Raw genomic sequence first — 13,194 nt, 5'->3', positions numbered from 1 at the left:
GTGTCTCTTTTGGAATGTTATATATAACAAGTGTGCTATTTTGTATTCCTTTTCATTTTCCCTGGATAGTGAGGCTGCAGTTGCTTGAAACACAACAGCTTCATTGAATATGAATAAATTGACCCTGCATATATCAGAGGGTCTTTTTGTGTGCGTGTTTCCCCTGTGTTTGTAAGTGCGGACATATTTGGCATTTTGGTGCCTGGAATAAACAAAGTTCCATCTCTCTGTGTTCTTTCATGGTCTTGAAGGAACTCTGGGTGGAATGCCTTGAGACAGTGAGATGTTGCGCAATTTCCTCCATAAATTTCCCCATCTACTTCAACCAAAAATATGACTTGTTTTGGCTACCATCTTTTACCAGGTTTTTGTAGAATGACACCTGGTGATTTGTCAGGTGGGAGCAGAAGCAGACCCTTCCAGTAAGGGGAAGATAGAGGTAAAGAAAAGGATTGCGGGGTATCATTCTGGCTTCTGGAGGAACAGCTAGGAATCTGGAATACAGAAATGTGACTGATTGTTTGGAATGAGACTAGCTGATGGCCCCTCTTTTTTATTGTGCATTCATGATGTGTTCATGATGGTTTTGGGGTGGCTATATGTGAACCCACTTTCAATATAACTGATAAAGCTTTGGGATGGACTTAACTGCTTCATTTCCAATTCATGCATGTTCTTGGAAGTGGGAATGCAATGGACCATTCTGGAAGAAGGTTTCTCTGGCAGGGTGGAACCTAGAACCGGTTCCTCTGCACTGTAGTATTTTGTTGCAGGTCCCATTTTACCCCCTGAATGAATTTTCAGTCTTCATATTCTGGCAAAAACTGAGAAATAGAAACATTCTGGTCATGAAGATAGGTGGTTCATTTCCGTAACACAAATCACACTGGCATAACATATGCGAAGCACCGAACACTCTAAAACGCTATATAAATGAAAAGTTTTGCTTTTTAAGTGAAAATGGAAGTACCGATAATAGAATTAACAATAGAAGCATTCTCTTTTGCATTTTGTATCTCCATAATTCAAGAAAGGGAATTATCATTTGAGGCCTAATGTTTCAGCTAAATAACATCTGCATATGGTAATCATGATAGCCTGCAGTGGTAACAGCTTGACTATACTGTATTGCTTAATGTCCCGAATTAGGTAATTCATCAAGTTCCTTGCACTGAACAATTAGAATGAGATGTTATATTCACAGGGGGCTTGCCCTGAGTAAGTGTGTACTGGATTGCAGACTTAAGTAACTTTCAACCCATTACCTCTTTACCTTGAATATCATATCTGCCCATTTAATTGGCAAACAACAGCAACAGCAACACCCACAAGCTACCCTTGTGGATTCCCTGCACAAACTGAGTTAACAAATTATGGCTATATTGGAGGGAAACAGCTAAAGCAATAGGGCTAGCTCCAGATTTCACAGTCCCTCAGCAAAGTACCACATTGCTACCACTCAATAAGTATCTCCTTACTAGTTTTACCCACCAATTTGAAACAATCAGCCATGGGCCTCCACTGATATTATAGTCTGGTTTATTATTATAATGATCAATACATTGCCTCACAAAGCACTTGAAACTTCTTCCAATATATCTTTGCCTGACATTGTGCTGCTTTCTGCTTATAACATATTGATTTTTCTCCCCGTTTATATTTGTCCATGGGGAAAGGGAGAATTAAAAAGAAATAAATGCATAACAGCTTAAAAACCTATTTGCTTATTTACTTAATGGATGTGAAAATTTACTTAATTTCCATAGTGGTCTTTTGAACAGAAATGTATAATTGACTAAAAAATAAAAATAAAGCCTAAAGACAACCCAAAACCATTTGAAAAACTTTATATCCTTGCAGGTGCATCCAATATCCACGAACTACCATCTCAACAAGCCTGAACTTATGTTTCAGTTCGCCTTTAATCCTACACTCAATGAAGGTGAACCCTGCAAGGCACTTACACTTCTCTCAGACTCTATATTGACAAAAACATTGCTTCCTTTACTGGTGTTTATGGCTCCACTAGTATATGTGTAATGATTTTGGGTCCAATAATAAATATTACAGAAGGAAGACTGGCATAAAGCACAACTTTTAATCTGCAAAGTCAACAGCTTTGCATTGCAGCCTCAGGATCTTTCTCTGCTCGCACAACTCTGTAAATTCACAGGATTATTCAGGGGAAGCATGTTCCATGGATATAACCTATAGATACACAGCCCAACATTGCACAAGCGTTCACAGTTTTTGGTTCTCTTTTGTTCTGTGCATTTCCCTGCAGGATCTTTCCTTGAGGGAGGCAGCAGACACACACACACACGTAAATTAGACATACACATCACATATTATTGTCATGCAGATGTAAGAAAGTACAATGGTACCTCGGGTTAAGTATTTAATTCGTTCCGGAGGTCCGTTCTTAACCTGAAACTGTTCTTAACCTGAAGCACCACTTTAGCTAATGGGGTCTCCTGCTGCCGCCAGGCTGCCAGAACAATTTCTGTTCTCATCCCGAAGCAAAGTTCTTAACCCGAGGTAATATTTCTGGGTTAGCGGAGTCTGTAACCTGAAGCGGATGTAACCTGAAGCGTATGTAACCCGATGTACCACTGTAATAGGATATTATTCTCTACGGATTATCTGCATACCTATCTTTGTCATCATGAGGAACAAGAAAACAGAGGCTTAATCCCAGGTCTCAGAAACCAGTGGGGGGAAAACAGACCTTGGAACCTACCACCCACAATTTAAAATGGTCCCAAATCAAGTAGGAGCAATGTGGAAGTAACCCTTGTCCTATAGCAAACCAAGAAAGGCCACTTGCTGTTGTGCTTACTTTAGGCCAGGGGTCAGCAACCTAAGGCCCATGGGCCAGAAGCCGAGCTGTCAACTTACAGATTTGAAAATAAGGGACCAGCAGCCAAAATAAGGGACCTGCAGCCTCACTTGTTCCAGGCACTCCAGTCTTCCTGTCCTCCTGCAGTCTGGTCAAACTCATGCTGGTAGCTTCGAGAACACTGCCCAACCAACTTTGTAACCAGAGGTTCAACTGAATAGAATCTGAATCACATGCACCACAAGGCCTATGCAGCCTCAACTTAAGATGGCTCCCCAGCCTGGCTTTGCACTGCAAAGTTTGCAGCAGCACGTGCAACAAAATGGCGTCCAGCATTCAAAAACCTCCTCAGCTTGCATTAACTAGCCACACACAAGGCATGCAAGCTCCACCCCCCAGTCGTTCTTAGACTTCTTATTGGGTGAGCAACACAGCCAAGCAACACAGTTGGAGCCTCCCTCCTCCCTGGCCGGCAGGGAGGGAGGGAGAGGAGCTGTTTCCTTTGAAATTTAAGGGACATCCTTTAAGGGACATCCATCAATAAGGGACAGCAGCGGGACATGCTGCTGGAATAAGGGACTGTCCCTTCAAATAAGGGACACTTGACAGCTATGGCCAGAAGCAGCCCACGGAAGTCGTTTGACCGGCCCATGAACCGTCCCCGAACCAAGTTGCCTGCTCGCGCACTGCACTAAACCGGCGCAACACAGTGTGGCGCGGGGACTTGCTTCTGTGGCGCCAGAAATCGCGTCTGCGCAGACTCAGATGACGGAAATCGCAGGCGATCGCGCTATCCGGCCCACAGAGGGATCTCTGCGGGACCAATCTGGTCCAGGCAAGATAAACCTTGCTGACCCCTGCTTTAGGCTAAGCAAAGGAAGATGAGGAAGTAGCTACTCATTCCAAAATGGTGCTTACTTCTCCCTCAAAAACTCCTCAGGTCTTGGCGGAGGGCCCCTCAGTGTGCAAGGTTTTATGGCACACTTCCAACAGCTCATTGCAGCGCTCACAGAAAATGGGACAAGCCTTTCAAACCCTTGAAATAACAACAACAAAATGCTTATTTAATCTCCACAGTCGATGACATAGCTAAAACTGCTGTGAATCCAGGACTAAGACTTATTGTTAAAATATGAGCACTTACTGCTGGGGAAGAGTCACAGTTTGGCGGGAGAGACTCCACTGATGAAAAATTGGCTAGAATAGTTTTTAATCACTAAACCTGATACAGATATTGAACAACTAGATTGCATTGCTTAATGTAGGCTACATTTTTTTTGCTACCTTTTATAGTGGATAGGTTTATAATTTTCATTCCACAATAGATTGATCAAGATCAGTCCAGCCTTCCGCTAGGTAGAACCAGTGCTTAAAAAAAAGAAAAGTTTAGGGCTACTCTCATTTTCCTATTCATATTGAAATACTGCCCCTCAATGAGGCCAAACTTAGATTCACAAAATGTTTAGGGGTATGCGTACCCCTGTGTACCCCCGGGGGGGGGGGACACACGGGGTGGAACTATTGTAGCTCCGATTAGATTACATTTAATTTAAATGTAATCCACCACCAGAAGGAACACGGAGTATCCCTTGGTATCAGGGTTGTTGTTTTTTAGCTGAAACTTGCCAGAACTCAGTTCTGTCAGGTGGGCACCATTGCCATTATAAGAGAACAAGGGAGGTGTTCATGCTGAGTTCCGGCCCCTCTTTCTCTAGAAAAATACCTCTGCTTGGAATTTTATCCCTAGGTGCCTCAAGGCCTTTGTATGGAATGGAGATTTTTTTTGCAGATTACTAACCTAAATCTAGGCCCCAAACTGACGCATGCTATCCAACCTACATATCAACCCTCCACATCATTAATCAGAATTAATGGCTATGACTCTAATCATATCCCAAGGGAGAAACAGGGATGTACCCTATTCCCCGTATTATTTGTTTTGGCCTTAGAGCTGCTTTCCATGGTGATAACATGAAAGAGTTTGCGATAAATGGAAAAATAACACCTAATAAATCTCTTCTTCACAGACAACATGGCCGCCATGCCATCAGACCTTTTAACCGACACTTCCCATCTGCAACATGAATTTGAGAAAAATGAAAATGTTGCAGGCCTTGAAATAAAAAAAAACTCCAAATGCAGTACTGTATAATGATGTTTAATCTCAACCCTAAATTTCAAAGTGTAAGTAAAAATGATATAAGATGCCAAGCACTTCTGTTATTTAGGAGTTAATGTAGCAAAGAACGTAAACAAACCATTCCAGGCTTGCCTTTGTTTTCCTTAAAAAAAAAAACCCCTGACATAATGGAATAGATTTAACTTCTCATTACTTGGGGAAATGGTGGCTGTGAAAATGTTAAGTCTGGCGTGCCTTCTCTTTTATCATTATTCTACATTTCGCCAACCCCTAATCCATCTAAAATATTACCACCCTCACAAAAATGAATCAAGGGAGGTTTTCAGGGGCTGAGCTCAATTAAGAAATCATTATTTATATAGAACTAAAGGGGACAGTGGTTGGGGTACCCCAACTATCTGGCTACATTGTTGTGACAGACCAGCTGTCCAAAATGCTCCTGATATTTAAACAGGATGGAACAAAAAATTGAGTGAGTATTGAAAATGAGTCATGCAATGGATTACTTGTTTGGGCTGCTTTGTTCCTTGAGAAGAGCCTAAAAAATATGGATTGGGTGTATAGTGAATTTCTGGGGGGAAGGAGGAACCCTTTCTATCCCATCCTTCTTCCCAAAGGAACCTTCAGACTTTTTCACCCATTTTTTAAAAAAGTAAGAGCAGGTCAGTAGGCTTCTTGAATTGCTCAGCTAAGGGACTCAGTGACTTTTACATTCATGGACTGTAATGAAGCTGCATGTTATACTGAGTGTGGGCCATAACTGGCTAGATATTAAGCACATTATGATAATGAAGGACCACATAGTACAGGAAGCAAAAGGGGGTCTTTTGTTGTTGTTGTCAACCGCCCTGAGATCAACAGTTTAGGGTAGTATACAGATTTAATAAATAATAATAACTGCTTTTCAGCGCTTGTTTTTAACATTTTATGCAAATACCAGGGGACAGATAGCTCAACTGAACAAAATATTAGCTGGACTGGAATTAGGTGACCCAAATGGTCTATAAGCCTGTTGGGAAAACTATTTACAAGAGGAAAATCTGGTCCGCAATGTCAGTAGATCCGGTCTCAGCCCGATTAAGGAATCAATGTTACAAATTGTGTTTAGGTGGTACAAAATGCATGTAAAGCTATTGTACACCAACAAACAAAAAACCTCTCCCCTCTCTGCTGAAATGCAAAAAAGCAAAAAGCACCTACTTCCATCTCTAGTGGGACTGCACAATTTTGGGAGGTTTCATTTGTTGTAATTAAACAGATTGCAAAACGAAATTTAGTGCCAGTTGCCAAGTTATCCTTTTGGGGTATATGGGATGAACCAAACAAGGATGGTACCAGCCACAATGTAAAAAAAAAACAAAAAAAACTTGCTCAACAACTGCAGTAATTGTCATTACAAGATTGTGGAAACACATAGAGAGGGTAACAAAAGAAGGATGGTAAATAAAATATGGTCCATTGAAAAGCAAAACAAAAAAACAACCTGACTAAAAAACTATGTTTACACAGAGACCAAATAAAGAAATATATATATAAATATTTAGACATGGCAATACTTGGTTTTTCAACATAAATATCAAAAGCGACACACATTCAGCTCTTCATTTTCTTAGCAATGTGTGAACTGTTAAAATATAACCCCAAACTGCCCCCCAGTTCCTTATAGAAATAAAACAGGAATGAGTAATAAATAATTACTACCTCTCTGGCGGTACGCTATTTTCAGTTATCATTAATATGATCCTTTCAGATTATCATTGTTTATACTCAGAGTTTGTTTTTCATTTGTTTCAGATGTGAAGTGAAAAATAACTGTGTATTTTGTTGTATTTCCTTTAATAAAAAAACATCAAAATAAAAAAGCTATCTGTATAGGAGTGTGTGAATGAGAGGGCACCATCATTAAGGATCAGCAACACTCAGCATCCTATAGCAACATGCTCCTAGACCAGAGTGATTCATTTGATGCACACATACACACCCACGCTCACACTGCCTTCCCAAAGTGAGGTGCTGGGCTTTGGGGGAGGAGGTGTGAGGGTCAAAAGTAGTGTGCAACCCACAGGACTTTTCACACTTGGTATGAAAAGGTGGGCCGCCCTGTGAACTTGGACTGAAGCTGTTGTTGTTGTTTAGTCATTTACTCATGTTCGACTCTTCATGACGCCATGGACCAGAGCATGCCAGGCACTCCCTTCTGCAGTTTGGTCAAACTCATGTTGGTAGCTTCGAGAATGCTGTCCAACCATCTCGTCCTCTGTTGTCCCCTTCTCCTTGTGTCCTCAATCTTTCTCCAAATCAGGGTCTTTTCCAGGGAGTCTTCTCTTCTCATGAGGTGGCCAAAGTATTGGAGCCTCAGCTTCACGATCTGTCCTTCCAGTGAGCACTCAGGGCTGATTTCCTTAAGAATGGATACGTTTGATCTTCTTGCAGTCGATGGGACTTTCAAGAGTCTCCTCCAGCACAATAATTCAAAGGCATCAATTTAAGGTTAGACCGTTAAGTTAAATTATAGAATAAAAATTGAGAAAGATGGAAAGAATTTGCTGAAACAATTAATTGAACTAGAATACAAAAAAGGGAGGTGCGAGGAGGTCGATGAAACAAGTAAATGAAAGGTAAAGATATGGAATATTAGATGTGTGTTTTAGTGTTTTAGTGTTATTGTTTCTTTTTGCTGTATTGTTGTATTGTTTTTCTATGTTTTTCTTTTTATGTATTGTAATGTATGTCCTGTTAAATTTTTTGTTGTTTTCTTTATTATTTTTTTTGTAATTTTTAAACCTCTAATAAATATCATAAAAAAAAACAAAAAACAAAGGCATCAATTCTTTGGCGATCAGCCTTCTTGTTATACACATATTTAGAATGGGCATCAAGTAGGGAAAGAGTGTGTGGCAGTTGAAAAGACGCCTTGGGGTGCTGCCAGACTGTCACTATTTTGCAGGAGAAATTCAAGTACATACAAGAGTTTTAGGTTTCTGCAGTAAGTGCATTAATGGGCTCTATTGCCCAAGTGCAACAAATGCACTTTTAAAAAAATGATAAAGACTATTTGTGGTTTAGAAATGAATCGAAAAGTGTGGGAAGGAACAAATGATTAACGGGAAAATACAGTGCATTTTTTTCTTTAAAAATGTTTAGGGGTATTCTCATTCTGTTTGAGACTCGGGAAACACTGTGACAGGAAATGAGGCCGCCATCAGGAGTAGCAACGGAATTGACGATTCACCATGCTATTCAATGGAACTAGCCATTCACCCTGCTAGAGAAGAAATGTGTGGGTTGGGGTTTTTTTGTTTGTTTTTTTAAATTAGTTTCTTCTCCTATTAGATTCACAAAATGTTTAGGGGTATGAATACTCATGCATTTCTCCAGAAAAAAAGCACTGGGAAAATATATAGACACCCTGCAAGCAATTCACGATGAATATTCATTGCCATGTAACCTCCCCACAGACAAAACTTAAGAAATGGTCAATAAAGACCAGATATATCTCCACACAAGTTTTCTGCAAGCAAATCAGGATTGTTGCTCAACAAACAAGTTGTCTGGATGAGCCCCACCAAGTGTTCCCACCCTGAAAAGGTCTTTTCATTGGTGGCTTTTTGATTTTGGAATGTCCTTTCCAGAGAGGCTCATCTGATGCCCCCTTTAATATCTTTCTGCACCAGGAAAACACCTTTTCATTTCCCCAGGCCTCTTAAATGAAGTTACAGATTTATACTGGTTTAGCTCTGTCAATTGTATTCCTCTGCCCTCAGTTTTAAACCAGTTTGTTGGTGCAAACTTTCTGGTTTAATGCAACTTGTGATTTTATATTTTCCTTTATTGTTACTGTGTTTTAATCCCTGTAAACCACTGAAAGCCAGAGAACTTTGATGATAGGGAAACCTAAACAGAGAGAGAGAGAGAGAGAGAGAGAGAGAGAGAGAGAGAGAGAGAGAAATTATTTCTGGAAAATGCCAATCATGGATAGCAGGAGAAGTAGCAATTGTCTTAATAACAAGGGGATGCATTCCTATAGTATATTGTAATAATGGGCTTAACTAGAAATGGCAAATCACTGAGTTTACTCAATGGTGCACTGAATATTATATCTATTTTTATGTGTAATGCAGTAAAGTAACCAAATGTAGTTGTCGAAAGCCAGCACAATTAGCAGGAATTGAAGATCTGCAAGCCAGATAGCCATGCCCAGAATGTTGATTTGTGGAAACTTGAATCCAATTACAGTCAAATTGTGTTATACTAAAAATTATAAAGATGGCAGATAGGCAATTATTTCAGCACAAGAAATTCCATAGCTACATAATGCGGTTTGCTAAATTTAACCTAGCAATGCAGCTGCAGGAAAAATTGCCATGAAAGAAATCCATTGGTATTTTTTTCAGAAAGCTAGGCATCCTCTCTGTTGCCAGTATGGAAATATCAAAGCCACTGCAACTTTCGTAGAAAAAGAGGTGCTGGAACACACCATGAATGCTTCCGCTGTTCTCTTATACAGTGGTACCTTGGTTTACAACCACAATCCGTTCCGGAGGTCCGTTTGTAAACCCAAACAGGTTGTAACCCAAGGCGCGCTTTCACTAATGGGGCCTCCCAAAAAAATTTTTCGTAATCCCTCCCCCCCAAAAAAGGGTTGTAATCCAAAAAAAGTTGCAAACTGGGACACGCACTTCCGGGTTTGACATGTTTGTAATCCAAAACGTATGCAAACCAAGACGTATGCAAACCAAGGTACCACTGTAATGGCAATAGCACCCATCTGAGTTCCAGCAAGTTCCAGCTCAAAAAAAGCCCTGATCAAAACCATGTTTATTTATTTTTAAATGCAAGATTGCAATTAAAATTACTATTAAGATACTAAGATGCTTCAGCCTGTAGATGTACATGGGTAGATGTACTGTATGTATATGGGTTAGTGGTGTATGTAACCTGATGCGTTTGTAACCCACTGTACCCATGTACCACTGTACAATGCTAGTGTCAGTTCAGCAAGAAGTTTTTGACCAGGCATAGGCAAACTCGGCCCTCCAGATGTTTTGGGACTACAACTCCCATGATCCCTAGCTAACAGGACAAGTGGTCAGGGGTGATGGGAATTGTAGTCCTAAAACATCTGGAGGGCCGACCTTGCCTATGCCTGTTTTTGACATGAACATTAAAGGGGCAGATTCAGGAGGGAAGGTCTTACAAGGTCAAGAATTTAAAGATCAGTGGTTCTCCTTGCTAAATAACTTTACCACATCATCTAGCCAGACCTCAGAAAACTGTCCATTTGGATATTGGTAATAGCTACTTTCCTTAATTAAAGGAAGTCACTGAAAGCAACACACATTTCTGTTTTGGAAGGTAACACTGAAAGAATATGGTCAATTTCCAAATAGATCTCTTATTTTCTGACAGCTGTGTGCTGTTTCTTTCTTTCTTTTCTGAAGGAGTGAGATTGATGAGAGGTAACATAACTGTGCATTTGAGCCAATTTTCCAGGTGTTCAGAAAATGCTCATAAAATTGGCTCAAAACATTCAATGGCATCTCCCCCCCCCCTTTTGTCACGAAGAGACAATTCTATATTTTCATTTACCTTACAAATTGCTTGGGAACAAGAACGCTATTCAGAAGGCATTCACTGACAAAAACTTAATGCTTTCTGTAAGACTGACAATGTGCAATTTGGGGAGAGATAATAATAATTTATACCACAGTTTGAGCCCCCTTCCCACAAGGATCTCGGAATGTCTTCCATGAGATTTTCCTATTTTGTCTTCACAAGCCCTTTGTAGGTTCCCCTCCCCTGGAGTGGAAGATACCCCAGCTGTGAGCTTATGTTTAGGACGCTGCCAGTGAGCTATGTAACCCTAACAAACCTGAGGTAATCTAAGCACCTGTGTGGTGAGGACTGAATCAGTAGTCAAAGGTCACACAGTATCCTAGAAAGTGAAGTAGGATTCTCATGGTAAGAACAGGCTGCTGAATTTTGATGGCTGTAACATGCAAAATCTGGTTATCCATTCATTAGAAATACAGTCTGTTTTATTGGCCAGTTGCACTTTGAGCCACAACCCTTAATTATAATATTGTGCTTGTTGCCTACAAGAAGAAATTGGCTCACAGGGTTTATGGTGGTTGCTTTTCTTGCTTCTCACCTCCACTGATTTTATAAATTTATTAGAAGGTGAAACTGCAGTTACAATGAAACACCTAGAGAATTTTTCAATTTACTTGCAGCATTTTAGCTACACGGTGCAAACGCTCCGTTAATTTGTGAATCTTGTTGAACTAATGAAGGAAGGACAACCTGAGACTACCAGTCAGATGAAAACTTTAATTACCCAAAACAGATGGAAAATAGCAAAGGGGGAAAGTTAGCTCTTTAAGAGAGTTAACTTTCTTGCCATAAACGGGCTATTGTGATTTAATTAGATTATTAAAAATATTGAACTACGAAATCATAATTGCAAGTGGCAATTTGTAGAAAAGGATAACATTCTGTGAAAGGCAGACAAAAAGTTACTTGTGACACCATGTTAAGAGCTTATATTCAGCTTTTTCCTAATGTGCTATTGTGTGAAAATGCAACTTTGGTTCATTGCAGTTATACAGTCCACCCATTGACCTGAAATAAAGGCCATTAGGTAAAGCCCAGTGGAAAGTCTTGGATGTTCTGTTTTCCGTAATTCATCTTTGGGTGGTGTTGACCTTTAAAGCCCTAAATGGCCTTGGCCCTGTATACCTGAAGGAGTGTCCCCGCCCCTGTTGTTCAGTCCAGACACTGACTTCCACCTCCAAGGGCCTTCTGGTGGCTCCCTCACTGCAGGGAATCAGGCAGAGAGCCTTCTTGGTAGTGGCACCGTTCATGTGGAACATGTCAAGGAGATTAAAAACTACAAGTTCTAGAAGACATCTGAAGGCAGCCCTGTACAGGGAAGTTTTAAATGCTTGATGTTTTATTATGTTTGTGTATGTGTTGGAAGCCACCCAGAGGCTGGGGCAACCCAGTCGGATGGGCGGGGAACAACAACAACAACACTTACTGAGGAAAAAACAGCTTCTAACTCTGAAAGCCAGTGAGCTATCAGATCTGGGTTTGGATCCCAGCTCATCCACAAAGTTTACTGGGTAACTTTGGGCCAGTCACTTATCTGTCAACCTAAACTACCTCACAGAATTGTTGTGAGCATAAAGGGGGATCATATATAACAGGGGTAGGCAACCTAAGGCCTGTGGGCTGGATGCGGCCCAATCACCTTCGCAATCCAGCCCGTGGACGGTCCAGGAATCAGCATGTTTTTACATGAGTAGAATGTGCCCTTTTATTTAAAATGCATCTCTGGGTTATTTGTGGGGCCTGCCTGGTGTCTTTACATGAGTAGAATGTGTGTTTTTATTTGAAATGCATCTCTGGGTTATTTGTGGGTTATTTGTGGGGCATAGGAATTCATTCATATATATTTTTCAAAATACAGTTCAGCCCACCACATGGTCTGAGGGACGGACCAGCCCACAGCTGAAAAAGGTTGCTGACTCCTGATATATAACAACAACAACAACAACAACAACAACAACAACAACAACAACAACAACATTTGTGCCCTGCCCATCTGAGTGGGCCGCCCCAGCCACTCTGGGCAGCTTCCAACAAATATAAAAGCACAATAAAGCATCAAACATTAAAAACTTCCCTATATAGGGCAAGCGGGGCAAAAGAGGTCATCTACTGTTCACCAAACTTTGCAGAACTACCTTGGGATATTCCATAACTATTCAGGAAGTGGAGTCTCTGATATGAATCATCTTGAGTAAGCTGACCTTCTGCACTCTGCTATAGTTTATTGCAGTCCCAACTGGGGAATAGAATTCCTTAAGTCTCTAGGATGGCATTGGGGTCAGATGTGATACTGCATTTTCTTCAGGATGTTCTGAAGTCCACTTCCTTTGCGGTACACTCTCCTAGGGGAGATTTACATTCTGTTCTGCTGTTAGGTATATGGCTAGAACAATCAAGATATAACAACGGCAGGGTTGGGAAATGACTTTCTAAAATTATGCAGGCATCACTAGGATGAGGTACATTCAGTTCTGATAACTTGTGTCCTTAACTACTACAGTGGTACCTCATGTTACATATGCTTCAGGTTACATATGCTTCAGGTTACAGACTCCGCTAACCCAGAAATAGTGCTTCAGGTTAAGAACTTTGCTTCAGGATG

The 13,194-nt window shown here is 40.7% G+C and overlaps 1 long non-coding RNA gene across 3 annotated transcripts in view; it reads left to right on the top strand.

Moving 5' to 3' along the window:
- LOC308596651 overlaps window positions 1-13,194 on the top strand; it is a 118,639-nt gene that overhangs the window by 73,511 nt on the left and 31,934 nt on the right. The window contains exon 1 of one of the 3 annotated variants that reach the window (XR_014012608.1): window positions 7,218-7,314. The exons of the other annotated variants lie outside the window; for them this stretch is intronic. This is a non-coding gene — a long non-coding RNA (uncharacterized lncRNA). Of the gene's footprint in view, window positions 1-7,217; window positions 7,315-13,194 lie in introns of those variants that run through there. 3 annotated transcript variants of the gene reach the window in all.

The sequence above is a fragment of the Podarcis bocagei genome (assembly GCF_964188305.1).
Source record: "Podarcis bocagei genome assembly, chromosome: 10".
NCBI classification, from domain to species: domain Eukaryota; kingdom Metazoa; phylum Chordata; class Lepidosauria; order Squamata; family Lacertidae; genus Podarcis; species Podarcis bocagei.
This window is presented reverse-complemented; position numbering and strand designations above follow the sequence as displayed.